Here is a 14,343-nt window from a genome sequence, read left to right as displayed (position 1 = left end):
ACTGGGTAGTTCCCTGGCCATGGACTCAAAATGTCAATGTTTTGTTCCCTGAGCCACTTAGTTATCACTTTTGCCTTACGGCAAGGTGCTCCATCATGCTGGAATAGGCATTGTTCGTCACCAAACTGTTCTTGGATGGTTGGGAGAAGTTTCTGTTGGAGGATGTTTTGGTACCATTCTTGGCTGTGTTCTTAGGCAGAATTGTGAGTGAGCCCACTCCCTTGGCTGAAAAGCAACCTCACACATGAATGGTCTCAGGATGCTTTTCTATTGGCATGACACAGGACTGATGGTAGCGCTCACCTTTCCTTCTCCGGACAAGCGTTTTTCCAGATGCCCCAAACAATCTGAAAGGGGATTCATCAGAGAAAATAACTTTACCCCAGTCCTCAGCAGTGCAATCCCTGTACCTTTTTCAGGATATCAGTCTGTCCCCAATGCTTTTCCTGGAGAGAAGTGGCTTCTTTGCCCTTCTTGACACCAGGCCATAGTCCAAAATTCTTCACCTCACTGTGCGTGAAGATACACTCCTGCCTGCTGCCATTCCTGAGCAAGCTCTGCACTGGTGGTGCCCCGATCCCACAGCTGAATCAACTTTCTACTTCAGGGTCCATAGGGGGTCCACAGGGTTGACCTTGGGGTATAGGTTGGGAACCAAATCCGGGCACCACGCAGTTAAAGCTTTTAGCTCCCAGGATGCACTGGGTCCACTCTCCCTATAACCCCACCCCCAAGCCAGAGGCTCCTCAGTTTAAGTTGGTGCCCGGCCGGAGTCGGGTCACTGTTTAGTGCAGTGGGGAGCTGATTAGCAGCCCCTAAGCTTTATTTTTTCTAAAGGACAAAGTTTTTTATTTTTACTTTGGATTCTTTAGAGCGGCAGCGTTGGACTGTCCATAGGACGTCTAAGCTGCCGCTCCGTGACCCCGCCGGCGCTGAGACGCCAGTACAGATCTGGGGATCTCAGCGGGACCCCAGAGTCTGTACTAGCCGGACTCTGCGGGCGCCCAGGACTGCTGCCGGATCCACGGGGAGCAGGTAAGGCGCGGGTCACCGCTTGCGGTGATCCGCGCATTTGAAATGCAGTCCTGTGCCTCCGGTCTCTGGGGACAGACCGGAGGCGCCGGCAGTGGCGGCGGGCCCCCCCATACCCCGTGTGTCCACTAGACCACCAGGGACTTAGTGTTCGGTGCAGGGAGCTGGCGTCCCGGGGGTTAATAGCCGGCCAGGGGAGGCAGCCTTCCCTGTTACAGCAGCTCCTCCCCTCAGCTCAGCGTGCCTTTCAGTATCCATAGTCTGGCGTCGCTGAGCTGCTTCCTCCGCGGGCCACGCTGCTTCTGAGGTCTCCAGCGGCCATTTTCTTTGTGGTGCAGCAGAAATCTCTGGAGATGGCAGTTGGTCCAGTCCCCCTGCGTACCTCACCATCAGGTCAGTGTACACAGCGCTGTAGCCTTCCCAGACTCTGAATCTGGGTAAGTTGCATGCAGTGTAATAGTGCAGTATATTATATGACATGTTTATGTATATATCTGCATGGTATGTGACTTATGCTAGTGCTGACTGTCTGTACTTTATTCTCTCACCTGTCAGTGTATATCTATCCCTTTTCCTTATCTGCCCTAATACAGCTGTACTTAGGGTGATTCTGAGACCTCACATTTATATACTTGTTAATATTTGTGAGGTTTGTCACATACTGTTGCGTGCTGAACGTTGCCATATTTTGAGTGGAACTGTGTGTTGCATACGCTGAAAATGGGTCCCTGCAGCTAATTTTTAGTATCAGTCAGGACCAGTATAGCGCTGCTTGATCGCAATGCTTGGTCAGATATGTCTGACCAGGAGAAAGAGCGTTATACTGCACCCTTTTTTACTATCCTGCAAGCCATGTGCTGCAGGTGTTAGTACGGAGGATTTAACTCTTAAAGGGTTCTGTATGTGGCGTCATCGGGTGCTGGCCCCTTTCACGACCCCCTTGGGTGGTTTGTTTTCTCGGGATCCTCTCAATTGCGGATCGCCGGGCGGGCCCTATTGTTGTACCTCACTTGGGGTTACTTCACCATACTGTCCTTTTCATCTCAGGGTATCTTGCAGTTTCTTGCACTCTTCCCCTGTGATACAGACTATAGCTCTCTGCAGGGGTTTTTCGAGTATATGAATTCTCCCTGGTGCCACAATAGTCTGTCATTCCCCTTGCAGGGATTACCACAACAGCCACACTGGGTAAATGTCGTTTTCTACGAAACGCAAATTGGCGTGGTTGACGCCCTGTGGTTACTTCCCAGTTGGCTCTGCCGTGAACTGGATACTGTTTTGGGCTCTTTCCCTCTTACACGGGGGGAAGCCTATTTCAGGTATTATTATCCCTGCTTTCGGGCTGGTAGCAGGTCCATTCTGGTTAGAGTGAATGTTGACCTGCACCTGTATCATACACCCTCAGTATTACGTGCCTTCTGGTTCCCTGTTGCTGACTAGCGGGTGGATCGCATGGCGGGACTCTGGCTGTTGCCAGATACGAGGTATTACAACAGTGTTTGGCCTTCTGTCCCAAATTCCCTGGGGGTCATCACGAGCCCCTCCTGGGGTGGATGGGCGTGTTACTCGTCTGATTACAGACGTTACTACGCATCCCATTCCTGCGTGGTCGGATTCTTCCGATCCGTAGGTGGTAACTCCACTCCACTCCCATGGGTAGGCCTTTCTGTTGTTGATGCTTGTTTTTTCTCGGGCCATGTAACCCTCGTGAGTGGCTCGCTGTGGCGCCTTGGCTGTTTTGCCTTACTCGGTGACCACGTGGTCTTCTGTCCGCACCTTTTTAAGGTTCTAGGCATTGGTTTCCTTTGCCTCTCAGGATGCTTCCTTTTGGTAAATCAGTATACTCGCTTTCAGGGGTTGTTACCATTATACCATGGCTATAGCATGGTTGGTTAATACTATTGCATACTGAGCTGATGCATTTGTAATGTTTTTTCCCCTCCAACACGTCTGGGGTTCAAATGTATTTGGTCGCTCACGTAATATATGCAGTTGTCATAGGTGGACATGCCTATATTGGATACCAGTCTCCTAACTTTCAGAGTTCCGGCTGCGACTGTATCCTCCGTAATACCCTATGGCTGCGCTCTGGGAATGCAGAGGTGCAGATACCATCTATAGGTTAGATCGTGTTGGGTCCTGACCTTGACAGTGGTAGTACAAATTTACCGCCTTCAGCTATGCCCACTACAGGGCCTCAGACTAAGTCTATTAAGTCTTTTTGTCCTCTGGGTCAGCCTGAAAGTCTTTTTTTTTCATAGACTGTCGGCCTTTACAAGGGCCGACATATCCAGTACCGAGCAGGCCTGGACTGCCAGCCGATCCTGCTTCTGAACTTGCGGATATATCTTCAGCCTGACGAGACAGGCCTACCACTGGGAGATGGCGATTTTCTCAGTTCGTCCGGTACTAGTGTCAAGTTGCCGCGGCTACGTGGGTAGGAGGGTACGCCCTCTGGCGGCCTATTTCAATGTGATGGTACGCAGGCCCTTATTCGGACCCGAACAGGGCCTTACAAATCCAGAAAGCTATACAGTTGTTGCGGTAAGCGGAGCTAATTGGGCCATCCCCACTTTCTCAGCAAGGGACTGGTTGTTCTACTTTCTTTCTGGTGCGGTGGCTGAATGGTCCTCTTTGGCCTATTCTCTGTCTCAATTCCCTGAACCAGTTCCTAAAGCTACCTGGGCTCAGGAGGCAATCCCTATGCTCCATCATACTATGTTTGGAACCTGGGGACTTTATGGTATCACTGGATATACAGGACGCGTGCCTACGGGTACTTACAGAGACCTTGCCTCAGCATGGACTGAGGTTTGCTGTATCACAGCACTTACAATTTTTCGGGCTCTGCCTGTTGGGACTGTTCTTAGCCCCACAGGGGTTTACCAGCGTTTTGGATTTTGTGACAGTTCTTCTGCTCAGTATATCCCAATGCTCCTGTACATGGATGGCCTCCTGCTCTTAGCAGGATCACTGGGGTACTTTACAGCTGGTCAGGTTGACTGTGGCTTCTTCAGAGTGCAGACGTTTAATCAATGGGGAAAAAGTCCTCCCTGCATCCCTCTCTGGGTATTCTTCACCTAGGAGCCCTGCTGGATTCTCAGAATCTGAGAATTCTGCTGGCGTAAGACGGTATATCCACTCTTCCATTAGGAGTACATGGATGTCTGCGCAGTCGACATATGTCTTTACACTCTGGGATGCATGGTCCACTATTCAGTGTCTGCCTTTGGAAGGGTGGAATGGGCTTAGTTCCATTCCATGCCTTTCCATAATTGGCTTATCTCCAGATGGAACAAGTTTTTTCTGTCTGATCACTGTTCAAACGATGATGCTCTCCCCGGAGGCAAGTCGGTCCCTTTTCGGGTGACTATGGCCATCTCGTCCAGGGTATTCTTTGCTAAGGACAGTGTCTGGTTCGCATCCATTTCAGTGCAGTTGAATGTCTGGCGATTCCACCCTGTCAATTAACTTGTTGGAACTCTCTTGGGCCTTCACTCTGGCATAGCCCTTGTTTCCTGGTGACCCTGAAAAAGTTCAGTCTGACAGGGTCAGTACAGTGGCTTCCTTTTTAGCAATACTGTTTGTTGGGTGGCAATGTCAGGTATGTCATACATTCGGACATTGTCCGAGGGTCTCCTCCCGACCATCTCGACAGCGTTCATTTCAGGTGCTCTCCATTGGGTAGCGGGAGTCCTCAGCCGTCACGACGTGCATCCCGGGGACTAGTCTCTTCCCCAAGAGAGGTTTCATCTCCTGGTGAGCAGGGGGGCCCTCCTGAGGTGACCCTCATGGCCTTCTGACTCTATCACACTATGGTGTTACAGTCCAACTCTGGGGATTCTGAAGCAACCTTCAGTGACTCTTTGTCGGTGAAGTGGTCCTTCCAATTTGCGTACCTGTGTTCTCCAGTCTCCATTCTTCCTCGAGGGAAGTGTTTCAATCGAGACGGAGATGCTTTCCTGCTGGTGGCTCCTGATTGCCCCAGAGTCTCTCCATCGATACTCCATTCCTGATGCTTCACTGCCCAGACCTGTTGTCTCAGGGTCCTGATGTTTGCCTTGGACCTGGGTCGTTTGTCTTTGACTGCGTCCCTACAGTGCTCTTACGGCTTCCCTGACTTTGTCATCGTTGGAATGATTAGAGCACATGGATCAGCTTTTGCTGGGACCTACCACAAACTGTGGCAGCCATAATTCTTATGGTATTATACCTGTCGATACGATCCTCCGGTGTCCAGGATTTCCAGATATTCTGGCATTCCTTCCGGCTGGCTTGGGTTTCACCCTCGGCCTGGCCTTCCTGATAGTGCGGATCTATACAGTGTCAGTATGATTAAGATATGGAACTGCTCCACTCTGGTATCCAGTTCAGCCTTTGGTGTGTTTTCTGAATTATGCCTCCATTTGTCCTCCCTAGGGACTCCTTGGGAGTTAGTAGTGGTCCTTCGTTTCCTCCGGGGACAGTCAATGGAACCGCTGGTTGTGATAGCCATTACATGGTCTATTGCTTTGGCTCTCTCTCTTTCTCTCAGGTTGTTTATATCAACCAGGAGTGTCGGAATTGGGAGCGTTCTCATGTGGCTCCCTCTTGTGGAGGGCATTATGTCAGGGTGTGAGTTGCTCTCACCCTGTTTTTCTTAGTGATTTTTAGGTTCCGTATTATTCTGGAACTTATGGTACGGCCATTCAGTCCCCAGTCCTCTTGGCTAGTGTGGCCTCATTGACTGTGGTCCGGCCTCTGTGGATTTATGTGATCCGTTCAAGTTCCTTACGGAAATCGGACTCCTTATTGGTGGTCTGAGATTTCTGGTTTTAACAGGAAAGGATGGCCGGCCTATAGCCAAATGTTGGCTGGATGGCCTCGTATGTCTTCTTCAGGGGCCTTCCCATGGGTAGGCCTTTCTGTTGTTGATGCTTGTTTTTTCTCGGGCCATGTAACCCTCGTGAGTGGCTCGCTGTGGCGCCTTGGCTGTTTTGCCTTACTAGGTGACCACGTGGTCTTCTGTCCGCACCTTTTTAAGGTTCTAGGCATTGGTTTCCTTTGCCTCTCAGGATGCTTCCTTTTTGGCGGCGGATTCTCCTCTCAGCACAGGAGCGTCCCCACCCTTGGTTGAACTGCTTTGGTACATCCCCAAGGTCAACCCTGTGGACCCCCTATGGACCCTGAAGTAGAAAACAGGAGATATGGTAAGAACTTACCTTTGTTCTCTGTTTCTACGAAGTCCATAGGGTCCACAGGGTGCCCGCCCTGACGCACCTGGCTTCATATGGGCTGTGTGGCTGGTCACCGGTTTTCCGTCTCCCATTTCTGGGAGTATGGTTTCTTGTGTGTTCCAGTCTTCCTTCTCTCTTTTTCTCTCCTCCTCCGGCCTTTGGCTACTTACAAACTGAGGTGCCTCTGGCTTGGGGGTGGGGTTATAGGGAGAGTGGACCCAAGTGCATCCTGGGAGCTAAAAGCTTTAACTGCGTGGTGCCCGGATTTGGTTCCCAACCTATACCCCAAGGTCAACCCTGTGGACCCTATGGACTTCATAGAAACAGAGATAACAAAGGTAAGTTCTTACCATATCTCCTGTTTTAGGAGACGGTCCTGGCGCTTGCTGGATGTTCTTAGGCGCCCTGAAGCCTTCTTCACAACTATTGAACTTCTCTCCTTGAAGTTCTTGATGATCCGATAAAAGGTTGATTTAGGTGCAATTACTAGCAGTAATAACCTTGCCTGTGAAGCCCTTTTTGTGCAAAGCAACAATGACTGCACATGTTTCCTTGCAGGTAACCATGGTTAACCAAGGAAGAACAATGATTTCAAACTCCACCCTCCTTTTAAAGCTTCCAGTCTGCTGTTCTAACTCAATCAGCATGACAGAGAGATCTGCAGCATTGTCTTCGTCAACACTCACCTGTGTTAACGAGCAAATCACTGATATGATGTCAGCTGGTCCTAGTGTGGCACGGCTGAAATGCAGTGGAAATTTTGTTTTTGGGATTAATTTAATTGTCATGGCAAAGAGGGACTTTGCAATTAATTGTAATTCATCTGATCACTCTACATGACATTCTGGAGTATATGCAAATTGCCACCATAAAAACTGAAGCAGCAGACTTTGTGAAAACCAATACTTGTGACATTCTCAAAACTTAAGGCCATGGCTGTTCACTGTCCATGCTATCAATGTTTCCTTAAAATATTTACCAGTGTGCGTTTTTCCCCAAAGTAAAGCTATGTCTGCGTCATTGCCAACTGTTCCACTTTTTCTGCATACATTGCTTCTGTTAAGTCTGTGCAGCATCTCCATGGAATGTATGCAGCTAATAACCTTTTCTCTTTCATCCACTAGGGGACACTGGAGTTGCTTACGCTGGGGTATAGAGGCGTGGATAATTGGAGCCGGCACTTTAAATAATTTAGAAGTGTGAAGCTCCTCCCCCTCTATTCCCCACCAGCCCTCAGTTTAGAAAATGTGCCTACGGAGCTGGTCACAATCTGCTGTGCTCCAGCAATACATTTATTTTATTTTATTATTTTAATAGCATCTTTTATACTTTATTGGTACCCTTCGCCACCTCTTGAAAGGTGGGTTCCGGGTACCTGGCGCCCTGTTATACAGGAAGGAGTGCACAGTGCTTATCAAAAAAGCAACTGACAGCTCCTTATCGCCACACAGCACTTATACAAGCACTGAGGACAAGACAGTGTGAGAAGCAGGAGTGCTGTTATCAGAGAAGCCATCCAAGGGACACAGTGAGTACATCAGCTGCGCATCCCCCGGCTCCTGTCCCCGCTGCCGACGCTGGCTTCAGAGCATAGCACTATAGCGCTGCTCTATATTACATACTCCCTTCTTCCCTCTCCCCGCTGGCACCCGCGCATAGTGCTCCTACTCAGCGGGGCTTCACAGGGGGAGGTGAAAGCTCCAGTGCAACTGCCATTTTCAGAGCCCTTAGAGCATGAAGAAGGGGGGTGGAGCCTAACAGCACGGGCTCTCTGTCTCCATTCAGAGCGACAGCGGCTGTTAGAACAGCGTGGCTGCCGTTTCACATGTGTCTGACTGCAGCTCTCCAATTTAGGAAGAGTGTAGCAGCACTACTACAGAAGGGCTGGTTCTCCTGATTGCATCCCTGGGAGCCTGTGAGCACAGGGGAGAGTACAGCAGGGAATAAATTCTGTGGGAAGGGAGTTGTGTGATCTCCTCCTCTGTTTCCCAAACTAGCCTTCTGTCTTCTATATCTGTCCCTCTGTATGGGTGACTATGGTTGAATGCCAAACTCTTCGCAGAAGATGTTTGTTCAAGCTGTACAAGCATGTTATGTGATGCTTGTTTAGTAATCTATCACCTATGGCATGGTACGAGTGATGGCTGACTTAACGTCACAGTTGGCTGAGGCTCGCACCTCCCAGGGTGTCAGGGTTAACCAAGTCTCTAGACACCCTGGTACAGGTTATAGGTACCGCTGTTTCTACTCCCTCCACTTCCTACCAAAGACGGCCCCTAACGACTGTTCTCCAGTCAGTGAGGGTCTGACAAGGAAATCCTCACATCAGAGGATACTAAGGAACGTGAATGGAGGAAGTTTGTATAATGACGGTACGCCTCAAGATTTTCTCTGCCTTTTGGCTAAGATCAAGTGAAAAAGGGCTGCAATAAACAGGCAAACAGATCAAGAGATTCCATTTAGTATCTGTTCTTATCAGTTTAATACCTGATACGCCCCCTATCTGTGGGCCATATATAGAGTCTGCCTCTACTGGGGTGGAATTCTTATTTCTGGTGGTCAAGCAGGTATTTAATCTACCTGTGGATATAGTTCCTGCATCCCAGGAGTGTGTATTATTTGAGTACGTTACTCCCTGTGTCTGGGTCAGAACAGCAGTACTCAGCCTGGAACAATTGCAATGTAATTGGACGCTACCTATCTTCTCTGTGACCAACAAAAAGGTTGTCTGTTTTTCAGTTTTCTCAGCCCTAGGGACACTCCACTCTGAACACGCCTGATCTCGGAGTGTCAGGCCTGGTTAATGGGAGACTGCCTGGGAATACCAGGTGCTGTAGGCTAAAATGTTCTGGAATCAACCATATAAGAGGTTCCAAATTCCTCGTCTGTTCTTGTTCAGCTACCCATTTCGGTCATCCATGATAGAAGAGGGGGAAACATCTCCCCCTGTTGACGCGTCTGCTCACTGTCCCTTTAAGAAAACTACACTCCCAGTACGGGCTGCCTCATTGTTGAGGGACCCTTCTGATTGCAAGTTGGAGTCAACGCTGCGCTCTATTTATACTGCAGCGGGAGTTTAACTTAGACCTATGCTAGTTACCGCCTGGGTTAACAAGGCTATGATTTGCTGGGCTGACCAGTTGATTGTGTTGATCAGGTACTTCCAGGGCACAGTTACGTTCTTCTGGCAGAACACATTGAGTCTGCAGTTTACCTGGGAGAAGCTTCTAAGGAGCTCTCATATCTGCTTATGCTATTTCGAACTGCTGAGCCTTCTGGATGTGCGCTTGGTAACTGGATGCAGAATCCAAGCGTGCGGTGAGGGGTTTACCATTCACTGGTGACATGCTTTTTGGCCCGGAATTGGGCAGATGGATATCCCAGGCCACGATGTAAGTCTTCCTTCCTCCCTTCGACTGCTCCGGCTCCCAGAGGATCTTACATGGGACCTTCGTTTCTTTCCTTTCGTGTGCCACATTCCTTTCGTGGTAGAGCCAGAGGTGCTCCCACGCAAGCAGGAGGCGACAGAGATAGAGGTTGTCCACACAATGTTGCAGGTCGACAGGAACCTAAACCAGCTGAGAAACAGCTGGCATGACGGTTTTCCGCCCCATCTGGGATCTCCTGCGGTGGGAGCCCGTTTTGCAGAAATTTCAACAAATTTGGAACTAGACCTTTTCAGATCAGTGGATTCACGGACTGATTTCCCTACGGTAACAAATAGACTTCGAAGTCCCCCCCTCATCTCGGTACTTCCCTACACGTCTGCCAATACCTGCAGACAGGGCCAGGGTTCTACGGGAGGCTATCCAGTCTCTACTCCGATCCTCAGTGCTAGTTCTGGTTCCAGAATATCAACGAGGTATGGGGTTTGTACTCAAACCTGTTTGTAGTACCAAATCCGGATGGATCGGTTTAGGACTTCTAGTCCTTTAAAACCTGTATCTTAAGATATATATCGTTTCATATGGTGTCCCTGCAGTCCATCATTGTGTGGTTGAAACCAGGGGAGTTTCTATTATCCCTGGATATCAAGGACTATCTCCATGTTCCCTTTTGGGAACCACATCAAACCTTCCCGCGTTTTGCCGTATTGCAGGATCACTACCAGTTTCGGGCATTGCCGTTCGGGTTATCCTCGGCTTCCCACATTTTAACCAATCTCATGTTAGTCATGATTGCTCTCCTTCGGTCATCGGGAGTAAACATAATCCCCTATTTGGACGACTTGTTTCTCAAGGCTCCATCTGTATCCCTTCTAACAAACCATTCCTTACTGACATATCACACTCTAATCCAACACGGTTGGATAATCAACTTCAAGAAGGGAGCAGTAGAAAGAAGGTGTCCCTAATTCTTTGTCTGCGTCTCTTAGGGAAGATGGTAGCTGCCTTCGAGGTACTACAGTTCGGACGGAGCCACTCCAGAGTGTTTCAGCTGGACCTGTTGTCACAAGAGTCAGGGTCTCCTCTGCTTCTACAGCGACAAATCCATCTGAGCCAGGTTACCAGAGTGGCCCTCCTCTGGTGGACACAATACAACAGTCTTTTAGCGGGCCGAACATTCGGCCCGTTCTGGATCATCGTAACAACGCATACCAGCCTTCGAGGATGGGAACAGTAGTCCTCGATTTTCACTTTCAGGGTCGATGGTCCCCTCTGGATCAGAAGTGGCCCATAAATGTGTTGGAACTCAGAGCGATCTACTATGCTCTGATAGAAGCAACAGAGTTGCAAAAGACTCGTCGGTAAGAGTTCAGTCCGACAATGCTACGGCCGTCGCTTACATCAACCGCCAGGGCGAGACTGGTAGTCGCATGGCCATGCGAGTAGTATCTCAGATTCTCCGGTGGGCCGAGAAGGTCAGTGATCCTGTCGGTGGTATTCATCCAGGATGTGGACCACTGGGAAGCAGATTACCTAAGTCGCCAGGATATACATCCCGGGGAATGGAAGATTCATCCAAACGTGTTCAACGCGCTGATATGTCGATGGTGTTTTCAGGTGGACCTCATGGAGTCATGATTGAATCTTCAACTCCCACTATAAGTGTCACGAACTCGCGATCCACAGGTGGAGGCAGTAAACGCTCGGACAGTTTCATGGATCTACAACTTCGTTTACCTTTTTTCCTCCGATTCCACTTCTTCCTTCTAAAAAGGATAAGACATAAGTCAGCCTCTGTCTTTCTCGTGGCACCGAACTGGCCCCGGAGTAGTTGGTTCTCAGACATTCGGTCCCTATTGGTAGACGACCCGTCGCCCCTTCATCTGCGTACGGATCTTCTACAGCAGGGTCCTTGTCGTCAATTCCAATTTAGCGTAACTGCGTTTAACGGGGTGGCTCCTGAAACCGATATCTTTTAATGCCGTAGCATCCCAGACTCTGATTTCCACCATGCTACGCACCAGGAAGCCAGTTTCGGCTGCGCTTTATTGCATCTGGCGTTCTTATATCGAATGGTGTTCCAGTCGGGTCTTCCGTCCGGTTGTCCCGGTTTCTGTTTTTTTTTTCTTCAGATGGGACTGGATTCTGGTCTTCACCTTTGAACTTTAAAGGTGCAGGTTCTGCCCTTTCTATTTTCTTTCAACGAAAATTGGCCCTCATTCCTGAGGGCAGACGTTACTTTTGTACCACCGATAGCTCCCTGGTACTTAGCTTTAATTAAGTATTTGTCTTGAAAGAGTGTCCTCCTCCTGGCTCTAGCTTTGGCTCGTAGAGTTTAGTTTTGGGTGCTCTGTCCTATAAGCCACCTTAGCTTATGTTCCCAGGGTTGGGTCGGCTTTCCGTGTCAATCAGCCTATTGGGTACCGTCTTTGGTGGAGGACTCCGGTAATTCTTCTACTTTGGATGTAGTTAGAGCTCTCCGCGTCCCTCCGAAAGTCTGAGTCGTTTTTTTTTTTTTTTTTGTCCTCTATGATGCTGTTCGTAGAGATTGACCAGCGTCTAAGCAGACGTTGGCACGTTTGATTAGGCTGATTATTCTTCAGGCTTATATTAGTGCTGACTGTCGGCCTCCTACGTCCATTCGGCTCATTCCACACGTTCTGTGGGTGCGTCATGGGGGGCCGTTAGGGGCGCCTCCAGGTCACAATTGTGCTGTGCGGCCACTTGGTCTTCAGTTTACACGTGGGTCAAATGTTACAGTTTTGATACGTTTGCTGCTTCGGCATCAAGTTTTGGCCGTCTGGTTCTGCAGGTCCCACAGAGCGCTCCCGCCCGAGGGGAAAACTTTGGGACGTCCCCAGCGTAAGCAACTCCAGTGTCCCCTAGTGGATGAAAGAGAAAATGGGATTTTGGTACCTACCGGTAAATCCTTTTCTCTGATTCCACAGGGGACACTGGACCCCCACCTCTGCGCTCTTAGCCTACCTGTTCGGTTTGTTCTGTATGTTGTATGCTTTGATTATTGTGTGTTCTTCTCTCCTTTTTTACTCCGCTTATTCTCCATCTCCTCTCGGTCTTCATTTTCTAAACTGGGGGCTGGTGGGTAATAGAGGGGGAGGAGCTTCACACTTCTAAATTATTTAAAGTGCCGGCTCCAGTTATCCACGCCTCTATACCCCCAGCATAAGCAACTCCAGTGTCCCCTGTGGAATCAGAGAAAAGGATTTACCGGTAGGTACCAAAATCCCATTTTCTGTCTACAACTGATTTACTGACGCTCACTATCTCCTTCAGTTGATTTCAGGGGCACATAAGACTGAGGGTTACAGTTTTCATGATAGTAGTAGTGTAAATTTCTAGTGTATCTCCAACTAATGACAATATATTTTCTTCTCCAGTGGCATTTATACTGTATACATTCCTCTGGGGAACTGTTGTTGCCAGCATAAAATAATTTAGCCATCCAGCTGACTGACTAACCTGCTTATTTTTGCTATCAAGAAAATACAAGTGGAGATATACGCAATCGCGTTTATCAAGGTCTGAGAAGCACCACTGCAAATTTTAGATAATGGTCCGCTAATACTAGTAGAATGAGCTGGTTTGGACCATGCTGTGTGTCTATGGGGCATATTCAATTGGCCACAGCTTTTTAACTGCAAAAATCACACAGACCTCACAATGAATTTTGGATCACCGTGGGTATGCGCAATCCAGATACCCACGGTATCCAATTTAACAACAAAAAAAAGCACACGGGGTTTTCAGCATTGAAAACATTACGGTTTCTGAAATAAGGGGGAAAAAAAACACCTGTCCGAAAAAAAAAATCCCATCCCGCTCAAAAAAATGAATAACTCTGCACCTAATTGAGTAGCAAAAAGCCTGTGGGAAAAACCAAGCAGGTGTGGTATTTCTGCTATTCTCTCACCTAATTGAATATGCCCCTATATCCACCTTTACTTCATTATATTATTAAATTTTTGTATTTGATTTTCCTCTGTCATAATTTAGTAATTGGTTTCTTTAGAACAGGGATGGAGAACCTCAGGCCTGGAGGCCGTCTAAGGCCCGGGCAGTCATTTGATCTGTCCCTCTGAGCTTTTCTCTACTAGCCTCATCTGGATAGCAGGGTGCCTAGAATGTCACACTGCAGCCAGAATCTATGCAGCAGTGCCGCCTGAAGTGTCCTTAGGACGTTTCAAACGGCCACACCGCTGCCCTTACAGCTCCCCGGAGCATCCTTAGGATGCTCCTGGCATTGCTGTAATCACCGGCGATTGTGGCCCTTCTCCGTGTGACGTCATGGAGGGGGAGGGGCCTGCACCAGGCCCACAAAAATTGTTATATATATCAAAGTGGCCCTCGGCAGAAAAAAAGGTTCCCCACCCCTGCTTTAGAAGGTCAAATTGGACTTGTCTTATTGTATTCTTTCTTAAGATTTGAATCCCGTGTAAAACATATCCATTTTATCCTGTATTATGTGCAATGCTTCAATAGAAAAAAAAGTTTATAAAAAAAATATAACCCAAGTGTCTGTATACTCAGAGTTATACAAATTAGATAGTTTTTCTTGCTTTTTATTTGTGTTTGAGTTAGTGACCTGCTCTGGTATGCTTATGCAGTGTGTAGGCAGACATATTTAGAATTTGCGAGGTTGCAGAGGAGTCAGTATAAAGTTTAGAGAGGTAAAATATAACTAAATTCAA

General features: G+C 48.4%; 1 protein-coding gene and 1 pseudogene across 1 annotated transcript in view; both read left to right on the top strand.

Moving 5' to 3' along the window:
- The window catches only part of NAA15 (N-alpha-acetyltransferase 15, NatA auxiliary subunit), a 126,403-nt gene that overhangs the window by 43,212 nt on the left and 68,848 nt on the right, over positions 1-14,343 (top strand). The window lies entirely within an intron of this gene.
- LOC148500712 (U2 spliceosomal RNA) lies at positions 8,707-8,759 on the top strand (annotated as a pseudogene).

The sequence above is a fragment of the Taudactylus pleione genome, unplaced genomic scaffold (genome assembly GCF_031769625.1).
Source record: "Taudactylus pleione unplaced genomic scaffold, aTauple2 ptg000548l, whole genome shotgun sequence".
Classification (NCBI taxonomy): domain Eukaryota; kingdom Metazoa; phylum Chordata; class Amphibia; order Anura; family Myobatrachidae; genus Taudactylus; species Taudactylus pleione.
This window is presented reverse-complemented; position numbering and strand designations above follow the sequence as displayed.